Here is a 27,741-nt window from a genome sequence, read left to right as displayed (position 1 = left end):
TTAACCAAGTAAACCACCCAGGCACCCCTAAGATATAAGAATTAAAATTAAAAAAAAAAATACATGCTACATATTTTTTAAATATTTATTTGAGAGAGAGTGTGTGCTCAAGCGCGTGTGAAACTGCGGGGCTATGTGGGAGGGTGTGGTGGGGAGGGGCAGAAGGAGGGAGAGGGAGGGGGAGAAGAAGCAGACTCCTGGACCAGCAAGGAGCCTGACTTGGGGTGTCATCCCAGGATCCCAGGACCACAACCTGAGCCAAAGACACACACCCAAATGATTGAGTCACCCAGGGACTCCATATTCTATGTATTTTTAACTGATTAAATAAGTAGAATGTGTGTGTGTTTGTGTGTATGCATATGTATATGCAATGGATCTTAAGATTAAAGCAGTTCATTATTGTAATTAGTATTTTATTTTTTTAATTTTCTGGTCTACTGATTGATGGGATACATGAGCACAGGCATATATATTGCTTAGTGGTCTGATAGGTGGTGAGGGGCGCCTGGGTGGCTCAGTGGGTTAAAGCCTCTGCTTTCGGCTCAGGTCATGATCCCAGGGTCCTGGGATCGAGCCCCATGTCAGGCTCTCTGCTCAGCAGGGAGCCTGCTTTCCTTCCACTCTCTCTGCCTGTGATCTCTGTCTGTCAAATAAATTAAAAAAAAAAAAAAAAGATATGTGGTGAATATTTCTATGTGTCTCATGAGAACTAAAAATGTTTCTGTTTTTCTTGTATAAGATTTAATATATAATAGGTCAAACTCATTCTTTTGTTGTTCCATTATTGAATATTACTAGTTTGTACCAGCTTTATAACATGGATACAGACAGAGCCATATTAATATGCCTCTGAAAATTGAGGACATACACATTTTACTCTTTTTTGAATAACAGGCTAAAAACTCCACGTGAACAAGATGACTTCGTGACTCAGCCCTGCAGATGGCTATTCCTCCAGTGCTTCACGAGTCATGGAAGAACCCAGCATCATCACGTTCCTTGCCCCTCTTTCCTGCCGGCATGTCTAATTGGCATGTACACATTAGAGGCAACATCTACCTGGGTATCTGGGTGACTCGGTTGGTTGGGTAGCCGACTGTTGGTTTCAGCTCAGGTCATCTTCTCCGTATCCTGGGATCCAGCGCTGCATGGGGCTCCCTGCTCAGCTCAGCTCAGCATAGAGGATTCCCTCTGTCCCTCTGCCCCCTGCCCTCTGCAGTAGGGATAAATAAATCTTAAATAAATAAATCTTAAAAATAATAATACTTACTTAAGACTCTTGCATTTCTTTTCAGGGCTCCATAGCTCATTTTCATTCTTTTCGGGATTGACTAGAATCCGTGTGCATGGACCACAGTTACTTACTCTTTCATCTCCTGAGGGACGTCTTGGTTTCTTACAAGTTTTGACCTGAGCTATGAATGAATAAAGCCGCTATAAACACTTGTGTGCAGAACTTTGCGGGGACATAAATGTCCAATTCATTTGGGTAAAAACCTAGGAGTGTGGTTTCTGGATCATATGAGAGGTCATTTAATTTTGTGAGAAATCCTCATCTGTCGTCCAAAGTGGCTATCCCATTTTGCGTTTCTCATCTACAGTGAATGCACGTTCCTGCTGTTCCACCGAGTGTTTGGTGGTGTCATTTTTGGAGTATACCTCTCAAATGTACCCTTAACATATCTCACTATTTCAGTTTGCAATTTTCTAACAATGCATGATGACAAGTATCTGTTCATATACTTTTTGCTATGTGTGCGTCTTCTTGGTGAGGTGTCTGTATAGATGTTTTGCCCATTTAAAAAATCAAGTTGTGGGGCGCCTGGGTGGCTCAGTGGGTTAAAGCCTCTGCCTTCGGCTCAGGTCATGATCTTGGGGTCCTGGGATCGAGCCCCGCATCGGGCTCTCTGCTCTGTGGGGATCCTGCTTCCTCTTCTCTCTCTCTCTCTGCCTGCCTTTCTGCCTACTTGTGATCTCTATCTGTCAAATAAATAAAATTTAAAAAAATTAAGTTGTTTGTTTTCTTATTGTTGAATTTTAATAGTTCTTTGTATATTTTGTATCATGGTTCTTTGTCAGATATGTCTTTTGTTTTCTCCCCATATCTGGCTTGTCTTCTCATTCCCTTGGCAGTGTCTTTCATACTGTAGAAGTTTGTAATTTTAATGAAATCTGACTTAGCAATTATTTTTTCATGAATTATACCCTTGGTATTGCATCTAAACAGTTATAGAACCTAAGGTCATCTAGATTTTCTCCTGTTATCTTCTGGGAGGTTTATAATTTTGTGTTTTACATTGAAGTCTGTGATCTACTTTTTGAAAGATTTTATTTATTTATTCATGAGAGACAGAGAGAGAGAGTGGCAGAGGGAGAAGCAGGATCCCTGCAGAGTAGGGAGCCCTGTTCGAGACTCAATCCCAGGACTCTGTGATCATGACCCAAGCTAAAAGCAGACACTTAACTGACTGAGCCACGCAGACACCCGGTGATCTATTTTGAGTTAAGTTTTGTGAAGGATGTAAGGTCTGTATCTAGATTGTATAATTACTATTTATTTATTTTTGTTTGTTTGTTTGTTTATTTTTACTTGGGTGTGGATGTCCACTTGTTCCAGTGCCATTTGCTGAAAAGACTATCTTTTTTTAAAGATTTTATTTATTTAATTGTCAGAGATCGTGAGGGCTAGGAGAGCAAGCAGGGGGAGCAGTAGGCAGAGGGAGAGCGGGCACCCCTCTGAGCAGGGAGCTGGTTGTGGGACTTGATCCCAGGACCCTGGGATCATGACCTGAGCTGAAGGCAGATGCTTAACTGACTGAGCCACCCAGGCATCCCAAGACTATTCTTTCTCCATTGGATTGCCTCAGATCCTTTGTGAGACCAACAAATACATTTGGCTGTATTTGAGTTAGTCTATTTCTGGGATCTCTGTTTTATTCTGTTTAGCTATTTCCCATTTTTTTACTGGAGATACACTGCCTTAATTAATGTAGCTTTATATTAAGTCTTGACATTGGAATGTGTCAGTCCTCTGACTTTTTCTTCTGCTTTGACACTGGGCTGGCTTTCCTGGGTCTTATGCCTGTATCTATATACTTTAGAATCAATTAATTGGGGCGCCTGGGTGGCTCAGTGGGTTGAGCCGCTGCCTTCGGATCAGGATTCTGGGATCGAGTCCCACATCGGGCTCTCTGCTCAGCAGGGAGCCTGCTTCCCTCTCTCTCTCTGCCTGCCTCTCTGTTTACTTGTGATCTCTCTCTGTCAAATAAATAAATAAAATTTTTAAAAAAATCAATTAATTGATACCTACAAGTAATTTCCCAGAATTTTGGTTGAAATTTCATTGACTCTACAGATGAATTTGGGAAGACCTGTCATTTTAACAATATTTAGTCTTTTTATCCATGAATGTAGATTTAAGCTGTGCTTGATCATGCCATAATATTTTATAGCAATATTTGCAAATAACATTTCATAATTTTGGATCTCTAGGCAGATAGGAGGGGTGTGAAATATTTGTGGTTATCTTTGTGAGATTTCTGGAAATTTTTAGGAAGTGTCATCCTTCAATATTTTTGGATCACCTACATAGCAATGGTTCATCTAACATTTGAGAGTAGTAGGATGCTGTTGATAAAACCGTATGACCTTGTACTGTGTTCGGTGAGGGACCTCTTCTGTAAATATTGCCACTTATCCTATAGACATTGCTCAGCTTAGACTTATATTCCCAGAAATATTCCTATCAACTAGGCTTTTCAAACAATTGGACTGGGTCTGGAGAAGCATCTCTAGCTAATCCCATACTCTTTGTATTGCTTTTCCTTGAATCCTTCTCAGGCCTTCTATATCCTCTCATCCTTATTTTGTAGTTCTTAGGCTAGGCAGAAAGAGACAATTACTGGGGAGGGAGGCAGTGAAATTCTTAAGCAAGTACAGAGTCTAGTGAAATACATTTGGATCACTGCCACCCCTCCTCTGTCAGATGCAAACATTTCCTGCTTCTGCCAACTGAGACCCTGTCTGCCTCCAGTTGTTGTGGAAAAAAGGAAGTTTCTCCCCCACACAAAACTTGTTTCTTTGCAGAGCCTCACTAGGATCTTATTGTTTCTGGGAATTGGGATCTGGGGGAAAGTTTTAAAAACGTAGTCTCAACTGCCTCATGTGTCACTGAGAGTTGAAGTTATAATTGTAGCTCTGTGGAGAGGTGAGGTCACAGAACCACAAACCTTATCTTAACACTGGCTGCCTCCTTCCCACACACAAGCAGGGGCTGTCATGACTGGCCTAGTGAGCCCACATCCTGGCAGCAGGAAAGACTGGAATGTCAGTCCAAGTGACACAATGTGTAAGGGAAGGAGGTGTTTCAGGGTCTGGATCCAGGTTGGACCACGTGGCTAGAAAAAGGATTCTACTTGTGAAGAAAGTGGCTTGATGTCAGAGCTGTACAGATAGGAACAACAATTCCTGAGGCACAGGCCAAGTTACAGAGAGACTGGAGGTCTGAGGTCCTCCTTGGGACTAACTGCTCCAAACATAGTTTAATGCATATCCCTCCCTGATGAAGATTGTTGGAGTTCATTGCACGTAGTAGCACAGTCTGATGTTTGCAGTCCTTAAAACTGCAATTCAGAAGGGTCACCTGGGTGGCTTAGTTGGTTAAGCCTCTGCCTTTGGCTCAGGTCATGATACCAGGGTCCTGGAATTGAGCCCAATGTGGGGCTCTCTGCTCAGCGGGGATCCTGCTTCCTCCCCTCTCTCTCTGTGTGCTTGTGATCTCTCTCTCTCTGTCAAATAAATAAATAAAACATTTTTAAAAACCTGCAATTCAGAAATTAATATGCTATTCAATCTGTGCTGTGAAACCACAGAGAAATTGACATGATTGATATAGTTACTTCATTGAACTTCTGTGCATGTGATAATGAGTTTCAAGGAGCTAAGCACATCCTATCTCAATGTGAACAATGGGACTGAGTGGCATTTGGAGAACCATAATTGTTTTTCTTGTATTTATGTTTGATGCATCTAGTGGAGATAGTAATTATGTCTCTCCTGAAAATGTTTGTAATCTTTTGATCAAGGAAGGACAATTTTCCTCTGTGAAGTTAAAACAAGAGACTTTCAGGAAAAGGTAACTTCAACATGTGAGGGATTTGGACAGCAGAAAAATTAAGGACTTCAGCATGTTTTCAGCTTAAATGTATTTTTTTTTAAAAAGATTTTATTTATTTATTTGACAGAGAGACACAGCCAGAGAAGGAACACAGAAGAAGAAATGGGAGAGGGGGTTCAGTCCCAGAACCCTGGGATCATGACCTGGGCCGATGGCAGACACTGAATGACTAAGCCACCCAGGTGCCCCCCTTAAATGTATCTTCTGATATTCTACATGGTTTTCAAAGTTCTAACATAATTTTTAGGCTCACCCTTGCATTTCTCCTATTCAATGCATAAGATTTCATGCCTTGAGATTCATTTTGCATGCTTGTTTTTTATTTTATTATCTTTTTCAAATTGACTAGTTTCAGTTTTTTGTTCTTTTTTTTTTTTAAAATCACAGCTATTTGTATGCTCTCTAATGAGGAATAATTTAGATCCTACTCTAAATGTTTTCTCAATCTCTACATGTTTTATTTAAATTATAAATCCCATAGTTTAGGGTAAAAGTGAAATATTACACAATAATTTCGATGGTGGGTTCCATTGGCCAAAAAAAATCACATGATTACTTCTGTTGCTGTATTAACACTGGTCCATATTTGATAAATCCATTTTGTTCATGGACAATATTCAGGTTCTTACTAAGTTTTCATCTTCACTCACAAGTGATGATGATTAATGGAACAATTAGTTTAACAAGAATAAGAAATTGGCACAACCAAACCTAAATTGAAATGAATTTCAAAGATGATAATGTATGCATGCATAACAGTGGGTTATTTGGATACAACCAGGTAGGGGCACCTGGCTGACTCCATTGGTGGAGCGTGCAGCTCTTGATAATAACTCAGCTGTGAGTTTGAGCCCCATGTTGGGTATAGACATTAGTTACAAATAAATTCTTTAAAAAAAAATAAGTATTTATTTGACAGAGAGAGACACAGTGAGAGAGGGAACACAAGCAGGGGGAGTAGGAATGGGAGAGGGAGAAGCAGGCTGAGCAGGGAGTCCAGTGCAAGGCTCGATCCCAGGACCTTAGGATGATGACTTGAGGTGAAGGCAGACGCTTAACAACTGAGCCACCCACGTACCCCACAAATAAAGTCTTAAGAAAAACAAAAAAAAAAAGATATGACCAGGTAGCTATGAGAGTATAGCCTGCTGGTAAACACCCAACTTTATTGCAACCTGGCCATTGCAATATTTAAATGAGTCATATGATCTCATTATAATTAAATTCTTGGCTCTAAAATGCACATACTTGTAAATACTAAATAATTTACAATAGGTAAAGCATGAGTAAGAGTGACTCAATGAGCACTATACAAAGAAATACATCAAACTTGAGAAATCATTAATTAACGAAGATGTGTATTGGAAAGAAAGCCTCAGGGGAAAGTAGTAGCAAGGGGAGAATTTTGAATTTATTTTCCACAAACAGCCCACGGCTCAAGTGTTCATGCAGCCTCCTCTCTTTGTGGATGTGAACACTGAGCTCTGGAGAGTGACAGAATGGCCTTTAATGGATGTGAAATTTGCTGTAATCTTCCTATTGCAGATGGTCCTTGGAACCCTGGAAACTTCTTGCTTTTTTGTCATTGTTCGTCATCTCTTGGCGTAAGGGGATACAGGTCAAAGTCCACAGATTCGCTTTTTTTTTTTTTAGGCACTTGACTAACTCCTTGGTCATTCTCTCCAGAGGAATCCCAGGGGAGGCTTTTGATTTGAGTTATTTTCCCAGTGACCTCGGATGCAAAGTTGTTTTCTTAGTCCACAGAGTGTCCAGGGGGTTGTCTATGGGCACCATGTGCCTCCTGAATGTCTTCCATGCCATCACCATCAGCCCCTGGAACTCCTGGTGGGCAGCGCTTAAAGGGAAAGCTCCCCAGTACCTTGGCCCCTCAAATATCCTTTGCTGGATCCTGAATATAAACCTAAATATTATGGTTCCTGTGTACGTCACTGACAAATGGAACAACAAAAACACTTCAGAAAATATGGAGTTTGGATACTGGGCTTCTGCACTTCACGACAAAGACACAGACTTACTATATACGGTATCGATACCCTCCCATGATGTTTTGTGCTTGGGACTCATAACTTGGGCCAGTGGGTTCATGGTTTCCACCGTGTATGGCATAAGCAGCAGGTCCAACACATTTATAGGACCAAAGTTTCCCCCAGATCCTCCCCTGAGATTAGAGCCACCCAAAGCATCCTTCTGTTGGGGAGCATCTTTGAATCTTTTTATACCCTCTCTTCCATCAATTACATGTATTTTTCTATTTTTTGCAAGACCAATTGGTGGCTGATGAATACTTCTGCCCTAATCAATGCATGTTTTCCAACTGTCTGCCCCTTTGTTCTTTGAGTCACGACCACTGTATCCAGACTCTTTTCTGTGTGCCGGAGAAGAGATACACAATTCCCTCATCTCATCAGAAAAATTTAAACTATCTGGTTTGCACTGTGTTCAGCTGCTTATACACTCATTCTTCAAGGAATCTTCAGCAAAATTATAGTCCGTCTCATTTTACATCGAGTTTTGAATAGGACAGAAATTTCTGCTACAACAATAGTGACTAATGGCCACTGTGTAATTCTGTGTAATTATTATGGAAGTACTCATGTAATGGCATTTTATTAATGGCTGTAGTGGAGAAATTCAGAGTCCAATAAACAAAACATTCTTGAAATACTGTGGAGATACTGAAAATGTGTTTGGATATGTATTTTTTTTTTTCCAAAAAAAGTCACTGTTCAAATTTTATTTGGTATTTTAGTTGGTATGACACTTAGTTGGTTGCATGGTCTTTTTACATTATATGGCAATGTACACTATATTCTCACATACATGGTACACGAAGAGCCTTTGGAACTATGCACAATGCATGCAATAATTAATTTATACATTGGAGCCCAGGATGTGACTGACTGGAAAAGATGGACTAGGCATGTTGGGTGTCAGGTGAAGGAACCAGAAGTTATAGAACACACAGGAAATATGCATCTGGTTTGCAGAGCAACTGCAGCATATGCAACATTGGCAGTGATGTCTCTGAGATGAACCCATTTAGGACTACAAAGGCAAGTATCATCCAGCATTAGGGTATAGCTGCAGGGCTTGGTGAGCCATTCCTATTTAGAACTTTAGGAAACTGATGTTTTTTCCTTAGGCCATTTTGATATTACTTAAGTAACAGATCAGATAATAAGGACAATGTACACAATCTCCAACTAAAACCCTGTCCTAGTCTAGACAGTGAAGTGGTACATTAGAAAACTTTAAAACTGCAGCTCCTTTTGGTTCTCCCAGAGAGTATCTGCACTCTTCTTCAAACGGGACTATTCCTCAGGAGTTAGAGTCACCTTCACAACATCTGAAATTCCATTCTGTCCCAGGACACAAGGAACACTAAGGAAGACATCATCTTTTATTCCATAGAGTCCCTTAATCATGGTGGAGATTGGATGCACCCGCCTAAGATTCTTCATTATACTTTCTGCCAAATCTGTCACAGACAGTCCAGTGGCCCAGGAAGTGTAGACTTTCAGTTTGATCACCTCATAGGCACTGTCAACCACCTGTTTGTGAACCTCTTTTCACTGTTCTTTATCTGCATCAGTGCCTAAGTCAGGGTGCAGATTCTTCAGAGGCACACCAGCAATGTTTACTCCACTCCATACAGGGACACCGGAGTCTCCATGCTCCCCGAGGATCCACCCGTGACAGCTTAATGGGTGAACTACCAGCCTTTCCCTCATTAGGTGATGGAACCAAGCTGAATCCAGACTGCAATCACTTCCAATAACACGGTTTTCGGGAAAGCCACTTATCTTCCAAGTCACATAAGTCAAGATATCCACTGGATTGGAAACAACAAGCAACTTCCAGTTTGGGCTGTATTTTACATTAGGAACGATGAACTTAAAGATGTTCACGTTATGCTGAACCAAATTAAGACGGCTTTCTTCCTCTTGCTGACGTGCCCCAGCTGTGATACTAACCAGCTTGGAGTTTACAGTCGCATTATAGTCTTTGCCGGAGACAAATTTTGGTGTTCTAAGGAAAAGGCTTCCATGCTGGAGAGCCATCATCTCTCCCTTCGGTTTGTCTTCCATGACATCAACAAGAGGAAGTTCATCTGCCAAATCCTTCATTAAGATACTGATGGCACAACCCCAACAACTGTAATCTTATTTGGGGGGACATGTTCTTCCTTAAGAAGATTCTGAATCAGCTGATCTTTCAGAGTTGCCATTTTGGACTTAGAACCAAAAGGAATCGGGAGTGCACGTCGGGAGGACAAGTGTCAGCAGCGCGCGCGAGACTGGATCTAGACTTGGCAGCAGCCGCTCGCTCGGACACGGAGCTGAGCGCAGGAGGGGCCTTAAGTGGAACCCCGGGCTCGCATACGTAATTCTTAATGTGAGATACCAAATTTTCTCAAGATTTACTGGCCATGTGATAGTAAGGCCAGTGCCTTTTTTTGAAGGGGGAGGGGTTCTCTACTTCTTCCTAGATAGGCCAGTGCCTTTCAAGGGAATAACATGTGGGATGATCAGAGAATTCAGGGTTCTAAGAGGGTTCTGGGTTCTGTATTGGGATGCAAGTGGCCTGAGGTAAAGCTGGGGGAAAATTAGGTTTTAGTTGTGAAGGACAATGACATCCAGGTTGTGCAAATTGTGTCTTACATCCTTAGAGAATGGTAGGTGTTTGAAATAAGAAAACATGTGTGTGGAGAAAGATGAACATATTAAAAATGTTTTCAGTTGAACATTGGAATTGTGAACTCCAGGGGATGAAGGAGAATCGTGCAGGAGGATATGTTAGCTGATGTTTTAAAAGGGTAGAGGTGGAAAGCAAGTATTAAATAAATGTTTTATGTCTGTGATAAAAAATGAATCAATTTTTAGGGTCTGCAGAGGGTAGATTGTTCTGGGTTAGGTATTGGGGCCAACTGGCTGGTTGCTAAGAAGCAGATTTTAGGGTGGGTGTCTGCATCCAATTTGAGGAGAAAAGCTTATAAAGAAAGTCTTCATCAAGTTTGGATTAGTAAAGGAGCAGCAATTTGGAGACCAGAAACATGAATCTATTGAGTCTGTTTTGTTTAATAAATTTTCCTGCTTTTGAAATCACGCACCAGAGCAAATGGACACATTTGAAAGAAACAGTAGATATCAACTCACACATAATTTAATGCAGATATCTGTAAATAAATTAAATTATAGGGATTGCAACTTTATTATTATTCTTAAAAGATATTTTAAATTTGTTTGACTGAGGGAGAGAGAGCACAAGTGGAGAGAGAGGGAGCAGACTCCCCGCTGAGCAGAAAGCACAACCAGGGGCTTGATCCCAGGACTGAGGGATCATGACCTGAGTAGAAGGCAGATACTTAACCAACTGAACAACCTAGATGTCAGATGGCTGCAACATTAATGTAATTTTTTTTTTTTTTACTTTGGAGTCAGTTTATCAAAGAACATACAGAGAATTCCCATCTTCCACTCAGTCTGTTTCCCCTATTGTTAACATCTTAGGTTACCATAGTACATTCTGGAAAACTAAGAAACCAACACTGACACCACATTAGAAATTGAATTGTAGACTTTACTCTTATTTCATCAATTTTAACACAAATGTCTTTTTTTCCCCCTCTTCCAGGATCCAATCCAAAAATACCACATTACATGTAGCCCACATGTGTCTCCCACCTCCTCTTCTCTCTGTCAGATTCTGTCAGATTCTCTGCCTCCTCAGGTTTTATGAACGTGATAGGTGTGCGGAGGACTGGCCAAGTACTTTCTAGAATACCTCTGAAATTGGGTTTGTCGCATTAGATAGTGTTTATAGATGTTTTTTCTCGCTTTTAAAAATTAACATATAATGTGTTATTTGTTTCAGGGGTACAGGTCTGTGATTTCTCAGTCTTACACAATTCACAGCACTCATTTTTGGACCTCCCCTTCAGATCACTACCTTTGTATCTTTGTGGTAAATACCCAGTAGTGTGATTGCTGGGTGGTAGGGTAGATCTATTTTCAACTTTTTGAGGAGCCTCCACACAGTTTTCCAGAGTGGCTGCACCACCTTGCATTCCCACCAACAGTGTAAGAGGGTTCCCCTTTCTCCGCATCCTCCACCAACACCTGTTGTTTCCTGATTTGTAAATTTTAGCCATTCTGACCAATGTGAGGTGGGATCTCACTGTGGTTTTGATTAGTATTTCCCTGATGCCAAGTGGTTGAGCCCTTTTTCATGTGTCTGTTGGCTGTTTGGCTGTCTTCTTCTTCTTCTTTTTTTTCCTTTTTTAAAATATTTTATTTATTCATTTGACAGAGAGAGATTACAAGTAGGCAGAGCGGCAGGCAGACAAAGGGGGGGGGAAGCAGGCTCCCCGCTGAGCAGAGAGCCCCGACATGGGCCTCAATCCCAGGACCCTGAGATCATGACCTGAGTCAAAGGCAGAGGCCCAACCCACTGAGCCACCCAGGTGGCCTGGATGTCTTCTTTGCAGAAGTGTCTTTTTATGTCTTCTGCCCATTTATTGATTGGATTTTTTGTCCTTTGGGTGTTATGTTTGATAAGTTCTTAATAGATTTTGAATACTAGCCCTTTATCTGATAGGTCATTTGTAGGTATCTTCTCCCATTTTGTCCATTGTCTTTTGGTTTTGGTGACTGTTTCCTTTTTTATGTAAAAGATTTTTATTTTGATGAAGTCCCAGTAGATCATTTTTGCCCTTGCTTCCCTTGCTAGGAAGAAGTTGCTGCAGCTGAGGTCAAAGAGGTTGCTGCCTGTGTTCTCCTCAAGGATTTTGATGGATTCCAGACATGTATATAGATTTTTATAAAAACATCTCACATCTCATCTAATCACATCATATCACATCAGGGAATTCATGCAATTAACCACTACTTATCATTGGCGATGTTAATGTCAATCACGTGGTTATCAAGAGTTGGTAGTGTTATCCAGTCTCTCCACTGTAAAATTGCTATCTGCCCATCCCCATTCTGTACTGACTGGAAGGGAGTCAGTAAGTTTAGCAGATCAATCAGTCTCTACCTCTTAGAAAGAGTGGTATCTGGGGTGCCTGTGTGGCAGTCAGTGAAATGTTGGACTATAGATTTTGGCTCCGGTCTGATCTCAGGGTTGTATGATCGAGCCCTGTGTTGGCTTCTGGATCTGGCAAGGACTCTGCTTGAGTTTCTCTCTCTCCCTCTTCCCTCCCTGCTCCTTTCTCTCTCTTTCTCTCTAAAATAGGTAGATATATCTTTTCTTAAAAAGTACATTTTTTTTAAGACGTCTTTTAAAAAATAAATAAATCATTTTTTTTTTAAAAAGTCACCTGGGTGACTCAGTTGGTTAAGCATCTGCCTCTTGATATGGGCTCAGATATTCATTACAGGGTCATGAGTTTGAGACCTGAGTCAGGCTCCGTAAGCCCACTTAAAACAGAAAAAAGAAAAAAAAAAATGTGCAAATAAACAGGAAGGCATTGGTGGTCTAAAATAATTCAGAATTTTCTGCAAAAGTGAACTTTGCTGTGTAGTTTGCTAAAGAAACACTACTTACATACCCTGCAGATTACAGGGCTTGGAAGCTAAATGTGCCTTAATATTTGTATAAAGCCGATGTTTTCTCATGATTTGATTCTGATTATAATTTTCTTTCTTTAAAAGTCAACTTTTATTGTAATTCACATATATTATATATTGTGGAAACAGGATCGTAGCTAGCAGGTCAGAGTAATACAAAAAAAAAAAAAATTTTAATATATAGCTCTGTGCTTGTTGGAACAGGCTCTGCCCCGCATGGGGGCTGGCAGCCACACTTGTCCAATGCCTCCCGGCAGACACAGCCCAGGGCACAAGACCAAGCCCACAGTGTGGTGCACTGGCAGGAGCTGGTGCAGGTGCCTGGGCTGCCGGTGGAATGTGAGCTCCTGGGATCTACTTGGAGTCCAGCTGAGGATAGGGGTCCACAGCAAGTGACAGGGAGGCACTGGTGCAGGCAGGAGGCATGCGGTCTAATTAAATTTTGTTTTTCCAAGGACACAAAAAGTGGTGATGTGTCCTGGGTACATCAGGCACCTGACAGCACTGTGATGTGCTCTGTTATAGCCGATGTTACCTTCATTCCTTGGCTCAGGTTTCTCTGCCAGATCACCCTGCTCTACAGCTAATACAGCGTTTCATTCTTATTTAAATTCAATTAGCCCACATAGAGTGTATCATTAGTTTCCAATGGAGTGTTTAGTGATTCATCAGTTGCATATAACAGCCAGTGCTCATCACAACACATGCCCTCCTTCATGCCCATCCCCCAGTTACCCCATCCCCCCCTCCAGCAACCCTCAGTTCATTTCCTAGAGTCAAGAGTCTCTCGTGATTCATCTCCCTCTCTGATTTTGTTGCCTTCATCTATGGTCTTCTGCACTATTCCTATGATACCACATAGGAGTGAAACCATATGATAATTGTCTTTCTCTGATTGCCTTACTTCACTCAGCATAATCCCCTCCAGTTCCATCCATGTTGATGCAAATGGTGGGTATTCTTCCTTTTCAGATGGCTGAGTACTACTCCATTGTGTATATGGACCACGTCCTCTTTATCCATTCATGTGATGAAGGACTTCTTGGCTTTTTCAGTTTGGCTGTTGTGGCCATTGCTGCTATGAACATTGGGGTGCAGGTGCCCCTTCTTTTCACTACATCTATACCTTTGGGGCAAATAGTGCAATTGCTGAGATAATACTGTTTTAAAGTTAGTAAAGGGGGTGTCTGGGTGGCTCAGTTTATTAAACGTCTGCCTTCGGCTCAGGTCATGATCCTAGGGTCCTGAGATTGAGACCCATGTTGGGTTCCCTGCTCAGTGGGGAGCCTGCTTCTCCTTCTTCCTCTGCCCCTCCCCCTGCTTGTGTTCTCTCTCTCTCTCTCTCAAATAAATAAATAAAATCTTTAAAAAAAATGAATAAGGGGCACCTGGGTGGCTCAGTGGGTTAAAGCCTCTGCCTTCAGCTTGGGTCATGATCCCCAGGTCATGGGATCGAGCCCCACGTTGGGCTCTCTGCTCGGCGGGGACCCTGCTTCCTCTTCTCTCTCTCTCCCTTCCTCTCTGCCTACTTGTGATCTCTCTCTGTCAAATAAATAAAATCTTTTTTAAAAAATTAAGAAAGTTTGTTCTTTGCCATTAATATGGGTCCTGGGTGAATTGCTTTGAGATGTGCATAAGACATGGTGTTTATTTTTTATTTTCTTTTAAGATTTTATTTATTTTTTTGACATACAGAGATCACAAGTAGGCATAGAGGCAGGCAGAGAGAGGAAGGGAAGCAGGCTCCCTGCTGAGCAGAGAGCTCCATGCTGGGCTCAATCCCAGGACCCTGGGATCATGACCTGAGCCAAAGGCAGAGGCTTTAACTCATTGAGCCACACAGGTGGCTCTACATTACTTCTTTTAAAGTGTATATAATTATCTTGTCAATGTATCATTATGTGCATAAAATGTAAAAATTGCTAGATGAGTTCTGTGATGTTACCTTCTTTAGATTACGCCTCTCACTTAGAAAACCTGGCATGAATAGTCTTTTAGCACCTTTCTGTACATTGACCAATGTGGTCCTTTTGGATAAATTCTACATCTCACAAATGAGGTTAAAACCCAGGCCCTTCTGTTTACTGGATGTTTGACAGAATAGTCTCATAAAAGTTGAAGAATAATATTCTCTTAGATTATTTTTGTGGTTTTATGTGTTAATGATGAAAGCTCTTTGAATAATACCCAGGGAAATATTCAAAAAAGATTGTGATCATATATTAGAATTTATAATTTCTTTGCTCAGCTGGGAACTTGCTTCCCCCTCTCTCTCTGCCTACTTGTAATCTGTCTCTCTTGTCAAATAAATAAAATATTAAAAAAAAAAGGATCTATAATTTCCATAAAACTGTTCTAAATCACACATGACTATTTCGCTCAAGATTTTACTTCTTTGCTATTCAGAAGTGAATCCCTTAGGGGTGCCTGGGTGGCTCAGTCAGTTAAGCATCTGCCTTTGGCTTAGGTCATTATCCTAGAGTCTCAGGATTGAGCTCCACGTAGGCCTCCCTGTGCAGCAAGGAGTCTGCTTCTCCCTCTGACCCTTTCCCCTCTTACACACTCTCTCTAAAATAAATATATTTTCAAGAAAAAAAAATCTTAAAAAAAAAAAAAAGTGTGTCTCTTAGACCAGAGGCAACACGTGGTGAACTTGTTCAAAATGCAGTAACTCGGGGCACCTGGGTGGCTCAGTGGGTTAAGACCTCTGCCTTCACCTCAGGTCATGATCCCAGAGTCCTGGGATTGAGCCCCACATCGGGCTCTCTGCTCAGCAGTGAGCCTGATTCCTCCTCTCTCTCTCTCTCTGCCTGCCTCTCAGCCTACTTGTGATCACTGTCTGTCAAATAAATAAAATGAAATCTTTAAAAAAAAATGCAGAAAGTCAGGTCCCACCCCAGAATGGAATCAGAGCCTGTATTTGAATAAGGTCTCCAGCTTGTGGTTGTATACATTAAATTTTTCAGAAGTGCATTTCTGACTTACCATGACTCCCATTGAGAAAGATACACAACTTACGATGTAAATAGAGAGACCAAACATAACCATGTATGCCTGTGTTGATGCCCTAATACATTTTACCATCCCTGGAAGTAGTATTTATCAGGGTTTTGTTAACCTTATGCTGTCCTCTTTCCTCTGAATTAGGGAAAACGTCAGGGAGCGTTTTTGTGTCTAATCATCTCAGTGTGTAATTCATGCCACTCACCTAAGTCAGTTCTCTGAACTCTCTTAGGTAAAATGACAAACTCTGCACAACGGCCACATAATAAGTGTATTATTTATCTCAGAGATGGTTGACATTCAGGAATGTGGCTGAAGATTTCTCGCAGGAGCTGTGCTAGTGCCTGGACCCTGCTCAGTGGGATTTCAACCAGTGTTTATTGTTAACAATTTTGGGGAAAAAATCAAGTGGTGAGAACTATGGTAATCCTTCACTACTCTAGATTTCAGTAAGTTCCATTGGGTTAAGTGATCGATAAAAGTAATGCAATCTGGGGCGCCTGGATGGCTCAGTGGGTTGGGCCTCTGCTTTTGGCTTGGGTCATGATCTCAGGGTTCTGGGATTGAGCCCTGTATCTGGCTTTCGGCTCAGCAGTGAGGCTGATGCCCCCTCTCTCTGCCTGCCTCTCTGCCTACTTGTGATCTCTTTCTCTGTCAAATAAATAAATAAAATCATTTAAAAAAATGTAGTACAATCTGCCTCTAAAAGTCTGACCCCAATGCTTTTATTTGTGAAGGGCTCTTCTGAGACTTCCCTCTTTCTTCCATGGAAACTCTTCCGTTGTTCCTGTCATGAGTGGGGGTCAGTGTCACTGTTCACCTTCCTGTAAGACATTCATATTGATTTGCATTGAATTATGCCGAGGACTCAACATGGGGACGGAGTCATGCAGATTAAGTCCACTGATTTCTAATGTGAAATATCAGTGTCATGGATACCTTTCACTTGCATCTGTCTGGAAATCCTCAGTGGATGCCTGGCTCATTTTGTCTCTGCTCATAACTGACATATTGGTGCACATGACAGTCCAAAGAGAAGGAAAGAACATGTTTCCCTGGCAGAATGACTTCTTCAGGCTCTGTGAGTGCAAGGAGACCCATGTACCTTCTCACCTGTCAGACCCCTGAGTTTCCTGCCCACTTCATTGCAATGTTGCAGTAGTGGTCTTCAGATATGACAATGCTTGCCAGCATCTGCCTGTAGGGATCCTGGAGAAAGAGTCTTTCTCAAACGTTTCAAAGCTCCTTTGGGAGACAATGAAAGGAAACGTGTAATTGTTTTGTTTGGTTGATTTTTTTTTTTTTTTAATTAGCGACTAGAAAAAGGTTTCTGGAAACTTTCTCCCTACCAGCCTGCACTTTGATTGCCGCTGTGGGAGAAATGATAAGTGCGCTCAGGGGGTTGGTGAGGTTACAGGTTCCTGAACTCATATCTCAGGGTCTGGCTGCCTCTTCTCCTCACCTGTCCTGGCTGTTAGGACCTTCACATCTGCCCACAGTCCTTATAGTGGGAAGTGGCTTCTGTTTCAACTAGAAGGGCAGAGTCTACCTTACCTCTGCGTTTATTAAGATTTCTAGATCTTTATTCATTGTTGACATTGACTATGGGATAAAGCTGTATCTATAAATGGAAACTTTATTTAACATCTCAATTTAATTTTATTTTTTCAATGTTTTAATTTCTTTTTTAAAAGATTTTATTTATTTATTTGACAGACAAGAGATCACAAGCACACAGAGAGGCAGGCAGAGAGAGATGGAGAAGCAGGCTCCCCCCTGAGCAGAGAGCCCAACTTGGGACTCGATCCAAGAACCCTGGATCATGACCTGAGCCGAAGGCAGAGGCCCCAACCCACTGAGCCACCCAGATGCCCAGTATTTTCATTTCTTAAGGAATCGCTACACTGCTTCCCAAAGTGACTACGCCAGCTTGCATTCCCATCAACAGTGTAAGAGGGTTCTTTCGCCACATCCTCTCCAACAGTTGTTGCTTGATATCTTATTAATATTGGCCAATCTAACTGGTGTAAGGTGGTATCTCAATGTAGTTCTCATTTGAATTTCCCTGATGGCTAATGATGATGAACATTTTTTCATGTGTCTTTTAGCCATTTGTATGTCTTCTTTGGAGAAGTGTCTGTTCATGTCTTCTGCCCATTTTGTGATGTAAAATCCTAGAGGAGAATGCAGGCAGTAACCTCTTCAACATCAGCCACAGCAACTTCTTTCAAGATATGTCTCCAAAGGCAAGGAAACAAAATAAAAAATGAACTTTTGGGACTTCATCAGGATAAAAAGCTTCTGGGGGTGCCTGCGTGGCTCAGTGGGTTAAGCCTCTGCCTTTGGATCAGGTCAAGATCTCAGGGTCCTGAGATGGAGCCCTGCCTCAGGCTCTCTGCTGAGTGGGGAGCCTGCTTCCCTTTCTCTCTGCCTGCTGCTCTGCCTACTTGTGATCTCTCTCTGTCAAATAAATAAATAAAAATCTTTTAAAAAAAGATAAAAAGCTTCTGCACAGCAAAGGAAACAGTCAACAAAACAAAGAGGCATCCTAGGGAATGGGAGAAGATATTCGCCAATGACACTGTAGACAAAGGGCTGATATCCAAGATCTATAAAGAACTCCTCAAACTCAACATAAAAATAAATAAATAAATAATAATTTTAAAAACCCCGAAAACAAAAAAAACAACAGATAAACATGGCAACCGGATGCTTTTAAGTGGTTTACAATTCAGTCACCAACACAACTATAAGAAGACTATTTTATTTTCTATAGTTGAAAAAGCACTTACTATTTCCTAGAATGGGTGCAATAAAGAAAAAGGATAACACCAAATTTCAAGGAATGGTGAGGAATTAGAATTTTCATATATTGTTTTTAGGAGAGTAAAAAGTACATTCAGTTTGGATAACTTTGTGGCAGATATTTATGAAAATATACATTTATCTACTTAAATGGGAGCATTTTGTCACCCTAAAATATGTCTCTTTGGTCCAAGGATGAATTGGGGCTGATATTTTTTTAAATATTTTTAAATATTATTATTATTTTTTTTATAGACACCAGATAAAGGAAAAGCTCTGGAACCCTGTATCTGTTTGCTTTTGAAAGAGACATTTGGATTTATAAGAGGAAACTTCATCTGTAAGTTGTCTCCCTCTGTGTTCCTGAAAGAGGGAGAATGTGTCAATCTCCAGAAGCTGTGACCAGTGCAGAAGGCATGGATCTAAATGTGGTCACAACCACAGCCTTGGTTCTCATGCTTAGGCAAAGGTCACCTCCCAAATGCTTCCCAGTAGGATCACATGTGGGATTTCAAAATTATCATGACTGGTGTCCTCCCCCTCAGATTCTGTCAGTTTTTTTGGGTGGAAATAACAGTGCTTTGGTAATTAAGGGCTCCAGGTGATTCTCAGTGAGGCCAGGGGTAATCCCGAGGGCTTCAGGTGCTTTTTATGAGAATGGAGAGGCGGCTTTGGCTCACGGAGAGGTAACAGGGTCTCTTCTATGTGAATCTGGAGGGTCGGGTCCATGCAGCACATGGTTCCTATGCTGTAGTGAATTTGTGGGTTCTAGAAGCAGGAAGGAAAAGTCAGGGATTGGGTATAAAATAGGAAGTCACATTTCCTGAATGGCTCCTGACACAAGGGACGAAGAAGTTGGGACTTCTCTGCATTTCTGGGTCCTGCCTTTGGGTAAATAGTTTACAGGTGAAGAGGTTCTACTGGTGGCTTTATGGGCATTTTCTCATGATGCAGCTGTGATTTCTCCACAAAAAGCTTGTGAGAAACAAATCTAGAGGACAAGGAGAAAGAATGGCCAGTTGTCAGGTAAGCTTGGTGTCCCAGGAAAAGACTGTATCATGCTTTTCTCCTGAAATTGCTTGCATTTAGAAACTGCAAATGTTTCCTCTAGTTCTGATGTTTCTTCTTATATTTTCACCTATTTTTAAAACATTTTAAAACCTTTTCAGAAATGAAACTGAACGCTAGGTCTGCAGAACACTTCTCCCCTATATCCCAGAGACTGTGTCCTGTGTCTTCAACCTGGGTTCCAACATGGTATCAAGAGCTGTCAATTTCAATGAAAACCTGCAACTGTTGAAAATATTCTGTTGGTGACTGATCTAGAGGGGAAGGTGTGAATCCAAGATTCCTATTGTTGCTGAGGTTTGTTCTTGGGATCTCAGCGAAGAAAAACATTTCTCATGTAGGTCCCATGTAGATACTTTATCAGCTCTGTGTAGCCCAGGAATAAGAAAATGCCCAAATCAACATAATAGACATGAAATCAAGAATATCTTGGAAAGTTCTTGGGGAAAAATCATGGAGTGAGTCTTGCTCTTTAGAATGTGAGAAAGATACTCTATTTAAAATATACTAGATGGGAGCCTGCATGGCTCAGTGGGTTAAGTGTCAGACTCTTGATTTCAGAACAGGTCCTGATCTCAGCGTCCTGAAGCCCTGTTTTTGCTCCATGCTCATCAGGGAATCTATTGAGATTCTCTCTGTGCCTCTTCTTCAGCCATTCCCCCTTCTCTCTAAAATATAAATAAATCTTTAAATAAAGTAAAAAAAATATATACTAGCTATTACAGGTCATGGAAACTGGTGTTTCAATGCCTCTGAGAATCAGATGGCGACCCCAAACACGGATCAAAGAATGGGAGGAAGCCAGTCATGTGGGCATTGAGAAGAATGCACCTGAGGGAGAAGAGAGGAGATATAAATTGACTGAACACCCTGCCAGAGAGCTGTAGGCAGGGCACCAGAGGAGAGGCTGGCTGCCAGGAATCAGTGAGTGGGGCTGTATTGAAAGGGGGAAGGTGAGGAGTTGTGGGGACTTAAGGCCCTTTACTCATCACTGTACTTTGTTGTTAGGGCCTATGGCTACCTTGAGGTGGGTTCCCTGTTGGGGCTATTTGGACTCAGCAGAAGGGTCGCTATGGGCACTTTCTCTACTTCTTTACTCAAGCCTCTTTGCCTAAAAGCAGGCTCTACAGAATCTACATGTGATTGAAGTGTATATAAATCCACTGCATTCTCATAATTAGATTTCATTCTGAATTTCTGTTTCCAGACTCTAAGGAAACACCCGTGATGGTGTGTCCTTGGGTGTGCCTTAGGCACTGATAGCAATTTGTTTCTATACACCTGATGTGAACTGCATTTATTCGCTTTGTGTTGACTGCCAGATTCATCCCTTATAATGTTCATATTTTCCCTCTTATTATTTATAAGGAGCTTAGATGTTCTGAGCCAAATGCAGCAACCATCGCCTTCCAGGTGAAAACTTCTTTGTTGTAAGTTTCTCTTGCTTTTAGTTTCTTTTTCTTTTTTAAATTTTACTTATTTATTTATTTGACAGACAGAGATCACAAGTAGGCAGACAGGGAGACAGAGAGAGAGGAGGAAGCAGCTCCCCGCTGAGCAGAGAGCCCAATGCGGACTCGATCCTAGGACCCTGGGACCATGACCTGAGCCAAGCAGAGGCTTTAACACACTGAGCCACCCAGGAACCCCGAGTTTCTTTCTTTTTTTTTTTTTAATATTTTATTTACATTTTGAGAGAGAGTATGAGAATTAGGGGTGGGGAAGAGGTAGAAGCCGATTCCCACTGAGCGGGAGCCCCAGGAAAGTCTCCATTCCAGGACCCTGGGATCACTACCTGAACCAAAGGCCGACCCTTAGCCAACTGAGCCACCTAGGTGCCCCTTGCTTATAGTTTCTGAGGAAGAGAACAAAGTCCTAAGAAGTGTGGATAAATTTCCTTCAACTTGCAGCCCATTGATAAATACTTGAGACAAGCAGGGTATGGCATTCTTCAAGGAATTCACAACTGCCTCAATATTAATGATTTGTTGGAGGTGAAAAGCAGCTTTAGCTTGATGGCAGCCAGACCTCCAGGATCCTCTAAGTCCTCTTTAACATATGAAAATCCTTTTGGAAAATTCCTTTATTTCTACTCCCCAAATACGAGTTGGCCATCATCCTCCAAGCATATGGCCTACTGATAGATATCTGCTGGGTCTCCTGACAAGGTCCCAGGAGTCTAGACTCCAAATTCCTTAGACACTTCCACCATCCCTCACCCTCTCCCCATTTGAAAGTATGTAATCAGTCACTGCTTACAACCCCAGTGCAGCTCGTTGACCAAAAGGTCCTGACCTGTGCTTTAATAAGACCACATTTTTTGCACCAATGATATCTCAATAATTGTTTTATTCATAATTCACTATTGAACCCCAATATTGCACATCAAAAACATCTCAAGAATTCTGTCTTGACAAATGGCTCATATCCAAAATCCATCAGTTTGCACTGCACAAGGAGGGCTCTCACTTCTGTGTAGTTGTATATATGAGTTCTGGGTTGGAGATTCTCATTCAGTCAATCACCATCCCATAGTTTTTCTTCTACTGGACACTCCTATCACAGACTCACTCTTCTATTTACTTCTTTGTGTTTTCAGAAAACAAACAAACAAACCAAGAATCACATAATAAACATTGTTCAGTATCTTAAAATCCTGAGATCTAATACACAAATGATAATTTAATCAAATTTTTCAATGAACTACTATGGTATAGGATCATTGACTACAATGGCCAAGAAAGAGAGAATTCTTGAGAGGATATATGGTGCAAGTTAGTAAGTTTATTTACTTTTTTTAAGATTTTATTTGACAGGCAGAGATGACAAGTAGGCAGAGAGGCAGACAGAGAGAGGAGGAAGCAGGCTCCCCGCTGAGCAGAGAGCCCAATGTGGGGCTCCATCCCAGGACTTTGGGATCATGACCCGAGCAGAAGGCAGAGGCTTTAACCCACTGAGCCACCCAGGCACCCCGAGTAAGTTTATTTCAACAGTACCATATCAATGGGCTGGAAGAGCTGCACTTTGGCTGCATCAAGCTGGTGGTTCTCTGCTTAATGTTTATTGGGAAGGGGCTGTTCAGGGAGTATAAGATCATAAATGTTTCTTTGAATCTGTACTTATAAAACTCCTTTTGCAAGATTCCTTGAGCACTTATTCCACTTGATATTAATATGGGGGAGATGTACAGGTAGTCCCAAGATCCACTGAGAATGTAGCAATTTGCGCTTAGGTGATGCTTCTAGAACTATGCAGGCAGGGTGACTGGGTGGCTCAGTCAGTTAAGGGTGTGCCTTTGGCTCAGGTCATGATCTCAGGGTCCTGGGATTGAGCCCACATCAGACTCTCTGGTCCATGGGGAGTCTGCTTCTCCCTCTCCTTCTGCCCTGCTCACTCTCTCTCTCTCTCTGTCTCTCTCTCTCTCTCAATAAAATCTTAAAACTACAACAACAGAAAAACTATGCCAGCTGTAGGTCAGCCCCCTAGACTACAAGTGAACATTATTTGCTTCTAGTCCTCATCATAGTAGTCTCAGAAATAGAAGTTGTTTTCTTTCTGTCATTCAGTATGTTTGTGTTGATAGTGTAATAAAAGAAAAGCATCATCATCAGGGCACCTGGGTGGCTCAGTCATTTGGCCTTTGCCTTGGGCTCAGGTCATGATCCTGGGGTCCTGGAATGGAGCCCCAGATCCAGCTCCCTGCTCAGTGGAAAGTCTGCTTCTTCCAATGCCCCTGCTTGTGTTCCCTGTCTCACTGACTCTCTCTTTGTCAAGTAAATAAATAAAATCTTTAAAAAAAAAAGGCATCATCAGCAGCAAAAAGATTTATGAATGTCATGTCATTGAAACTGTTTCTTAAATTAGGCAGTATGAAAATTTTCTATTCTATCACTTTTCCTGTGGGTATAAGTATTTTCTAAATATATGGATGTGTGCATGACTGTACAATGGTAGATCAGCATTGGGTGGATCCTTCTTGTTTTCATCATTCTTCTCAGGTTGGGCACCTTCTATGAATACTACTTTAGGGTCTCTCTGTATATTGACCTGAGTGCCATTTTAGATCAACTCTAGGTCAGATAACCTTGGTGAAAGCCTGATCCCTTCCATGTTACTGGATATTTGATAAAATATTCCCATAAAATTAGAAGAATAATGTTTTCTTCTCTAAGATTATTATTCTTCATTTCACCTTAATTTATGAACAATTATTAGATGCTCTCTAGAAACTAGGAAATGGTGAGTAAAGGATTGTTGTTGACTTTCTTGCTATTCCAGTAGAATCTGTCATTGGTATAAAACCTACTCAGAAACACTTGGGTGGCTCAGTCAGTGAACTGTTTGCCTTTGCCTTGGGTCATGGTGCCAGAGACCCGAGATAGAGCCCTGTGCTGGGCTCCCTGCTCAGGGGGCAGTCTGCTTATCTCTCTCCCTCTGCAACCCTCCCCTTACTGCACCCACCCTGGCTCCTGCTGTTTCTTGCTCTCTTACTCTCTGTGTTTGAAATTAAATGAAAATCAGTAATACAAAAGAAAACAAAACAAAAACCAACCATTTCAATTCCAAGTCCTCCAATAATTCATGCCTTGAAGTTTTAGCTCTCATTAAAAATAGAGCTCTTGGGTCATGGGCTATTTTCTCCTTAGAAATGCAGACTCCCATCCCACCCCAGTATTTCTGAACAGAATCTACATTTTTACAAGATCTCCAATGCACTGACTTAAAATTCGAATTCACAATAGAATTTGATAAGTACATTTGTAACCCAGTAAAACATCCCACCTAAGAAGTAGCCACAGCTTATACTCTATGATAGTAACCCAGTACTCAAAACTGTGTGTTCCTTTGTTGAGGACTTCATTTGACAAATTATTTTGGATAAACACACAGTATTTATACTGGTTTTGTGGATCCTATGCCATCCTCTTACCTCAAAGTCACAGAATACATTAGAGCCTATTACTGGGTTAAAAATGATCTTCCTGTACAAAGGAGGATGTTCTCTTAAGGCAGAACCAGTTGTCCTAATAAAACTGGACTAACATGAGTTCACTGCTTGGTGAGTCACAGATAGAAACTACAATAGATGGTGTTATCACAGAATGCAAACTTGATTTGCCTCAAAAAAAAAAAAAAAATCACAGGGAATAACTTGCAACATAGAGACTCCTAGAATAAGGGAGAAGGATTTCCTATTATTTGGGGTTAGGGTGCATATTCAGAAACTGGAGCCTTATCTTCTGTAGAGCTGAGCATTAGGTGGCACAAAAGCCTCAAGAAAACCTTGTCTACATACTTTGTATTTATGTAAATGGGCTTTGTGTACCTTCTTCAGTGGAGATTTTCATATTATCATGAGTTAAAGGGAACTGTAGATCACTCTAATGTTTACTACTTGGCCCATCTGCTTAGGTGTCATGGGGGTGAAGTTCAAATTGGGCCAGCCCAAGCTCTTCCTCAGGGCTGTAAGTGCCCTTAGCTGGATAGTTTCTGTTTTCCTGGGAGCAGACTCTGTCCATGGGTGTTTTGAAAAAAATGAAGATAAGGTGGAAACAAGAGGGTAAGTAAAATGTGGCAGAAAGTTCAGAGGGTACAAGCAGGACCAAGAAAGTTTGGATCGTGGGTTTAGAGGTGAACACTAATTCCCTCTCTCATCTTCAGGACCATCGTGAACTGTGTCAATGGCCACTTGGTGACTGTGGTATTTATTGCAGGGACAACTGACATTCATGGATGTGGCCATAGAATTCTCTGAAGAGGAGTGGGGATGCCTGACCCACACTCAGCGGGAACTGTACAGGGATGTGATGTTGGAGAACTACAGACACTTCTACTTCCTGGATGAGGAACATTCCTTCCAGATTTTCCAAAACCCACTCTGGGTTTTGCTCCTTCCTGTGAAGACTGTTTGTTGGGAGATTCCTGTTTGAATGACTGGATTTCAGATCCAGGCAGAGAGGGCAATAAGTAGGGTTTTGTAGATGGAGAGAAACATCTTCATGATGTTTCCTTCTCAGCTTAGGCTTCCCCTTCCTCAAGGTAACATCATCACTTCTGTAGATTCCTGGCAGTTCTAAACATTGAGTGGCTTAAGTGGTACTGCCCACATCTTCTACACCAATTCTCACTCATTATTCTATCTACTGCTTGGAAGTGGAGGTCAGGGTGTGAACATTGGCAATCCCTCCATCCTGTTGTAAAGGGGATTTTGAGCAATAGCATTTGGGAAACCATTTCCCAAATTTTCTAGATTTCCATTTCCCATTTTCTAGATTCTACAATGTTCTCTCTTCTCTACTGAGCACACCTGTGACTGGAACCTAGAATCTCCAGCAGTACCTGTTTTCCTTTTTTCTAATGAACAGGTCTCATTGGGTCCAAGCCAGACTTGGTGTCCTGTTTGGAACAGAATAAGTTCTGGGATGTGATAAGAAAGGAGACAGTAGCCTTCCATCCAGGTAGGTGAGAAAGAATGAAGCAGATGACAGAGGTGAGATCCAAATGTGAAAGTGGATGGTTGACCTTAAACTGTGTAGCTTCCATGCATTTTCTTGAATGGAAATTAGTTCAAGAAGCCCAGTGTTGTTGGTCTCCCTCTCAGTGAGGGACATCTGCTATCCAAGATGATAAAACTCTTACATTCTTGAAGAATTCTCCTTCAGCTCCAGTGATGGTCCATCATATCCACAGAGAGGGCCTGGAGACTCTCCTTGGATGGGGAGGGCCCCCTAATCTGAGAGTTTCTCCATTGCTGTGAGGGCCCTGGGGTAATCACCCTACTTCTGAGGACTTTCATGTTAAGCCCTTTGTAAGTTCTGTTTTGCCTCCTGTGAGATATGTGTCAGGGTAGTGCTGAGCATGTTGGAGTATGTGTGGAAATTCCAGAAACACTGGAGACAGACATCTCATACTTTCAGGTTTATGCTTTTAAGTGTTATGGGGGATTTAATATGAACTATACAAACCTGAGACTCTGTAACTTCATCAGATCACAAAGTACCTCCCTAAAATGAGAAAATTCACATCCTGTATTTCTCTTTAGAAGTTCACAGTCTGTGTGTTCCATTCTTAAATGGTGAAATAATGTATCTATTTGTTTCCTAGAATTCCTACCTAAATAATGCCATAGGGGAGCTAGGACATTTAGAACTCAATTTATAGCCTCTAATGTAGTCTCAGTTGTTACCTTATTTATTAATAATTGTATCATTTAATAATTTTATCTTATATGAAGTTCTTGTATATTTTTCCATTTTAATTAGTTGTATATGAGACTCGGTTTTGATTTTTTAGATCCAAAGTCCGACGGGACATGGACATGTACTTTACAAGAAGTGAGGGAGCTAATTAGTACAATCCCCATATTTAAGAAAAACTTGCTTATAAATGTAATTTTACTTCAGGGAAAATTTAGTCATTGGATTTTTCTTCTGATTTCCTCAGAATATACCTGAATTCATCCAAATACTTTTTAAAAAATAAAGTCATTGTCCGTATATTTTCCAAAGTTGGTGTTTATTTAGAAAATAAAGGATTTTGGGACGCCTGGGTGGCTCAGTTGGTTGAGCAGCTGCCTTCGGCTCAGGTCATGATCCCAGCGTCCTGGGATCGAGTCCCACATCATGCTCCTTGCTCGGCAGGGAGCCTGCTTCTCCCTCTGCCTCTGCTTGCCTCTCTGTCTGCCTGTGCTCACTCACTCTCCCTCTCTCTCTCTGATAAATAAATAAAATTAAAAAAAAAAAAAAGAAAAGAAAGGATTTTGGTTGCTTGGTTCTACAGAATGAATTATAGCTTTATATTCTACATAAAAGGAGGTGTATATTAACATGATACATTTTTTAATGTCTTTGAAGTGCTTACTAGTAAAATCTTTCATTAGACTTTCTTATGGTTGATATTAATAAATATTCATTACAATTTTACTATCAGTGAAGGCATGCCAACAATTCCAATGTTTGTTTTTCATGGGGTCACAGTCTGTGTTTGAAAATACAGTTACACAGTGATTTTCCTTTTAGATAATTCATCTATTTATTTTATTTTATTTATTTATTTGACAGGCAGAGAGGCAGGCAGAGAGAGAGAGAGGGAAGC

The 27,741-nt window shown here is 41.2% G+C and overlaps 2 protein-coding genes and 2 pseudogenes across 2 annotated transcripts in view; 2 read left to right on the top strand and 2 right to left on the bottom strand.

Moving 5' to 3' along the window:
* LOC116579132 (zinc finger protein 11-like) overlaps positions 1 to 27,741 on the top strand; it is a 1,039,038-nt gene that overhangs the window by 311,518 nt on the left and 699,779 nt on the right.
* The window catches only part of LOC116579165 (putative protein ZNF720), a 794,777-nt gene that overhangs the window by 148,702 nt on the left and 618,334 nt on the right, over positions 1 to 27,741 (bottom strand). The window lies entirely within an intron of this gene.
* The window catches only part of LOC116579148, a 187,889-nt pseudogene that overhangs the window by 148,626 nt on the left and 11,522 nt on the right, over positions 1 to 27,741 (top strand).
* Positions 8,362 to 9,463, bottom strand: LOC116579159 (annotated as a pseudogene).

This window comes from Mustela erminea, chromosome 19, assembly GCF_009829155.1.
Source record: "Mustela erminea isolate mMusErm1 chromosome 19, mMusErm1.Pri, whole genome shotgun sequence".
NCBI classification, from domain to species: domain Eukaryota; kingdom Metazoa; phylum Chordata; class Mammalia; order Carnivora; family Mustelidae; genus Mustela; species Mustela erminea.
Note: the sequence above shows the minus strand (reverse complement) of the source record. Positions and strands in the feature narration are given on the sequence as shown.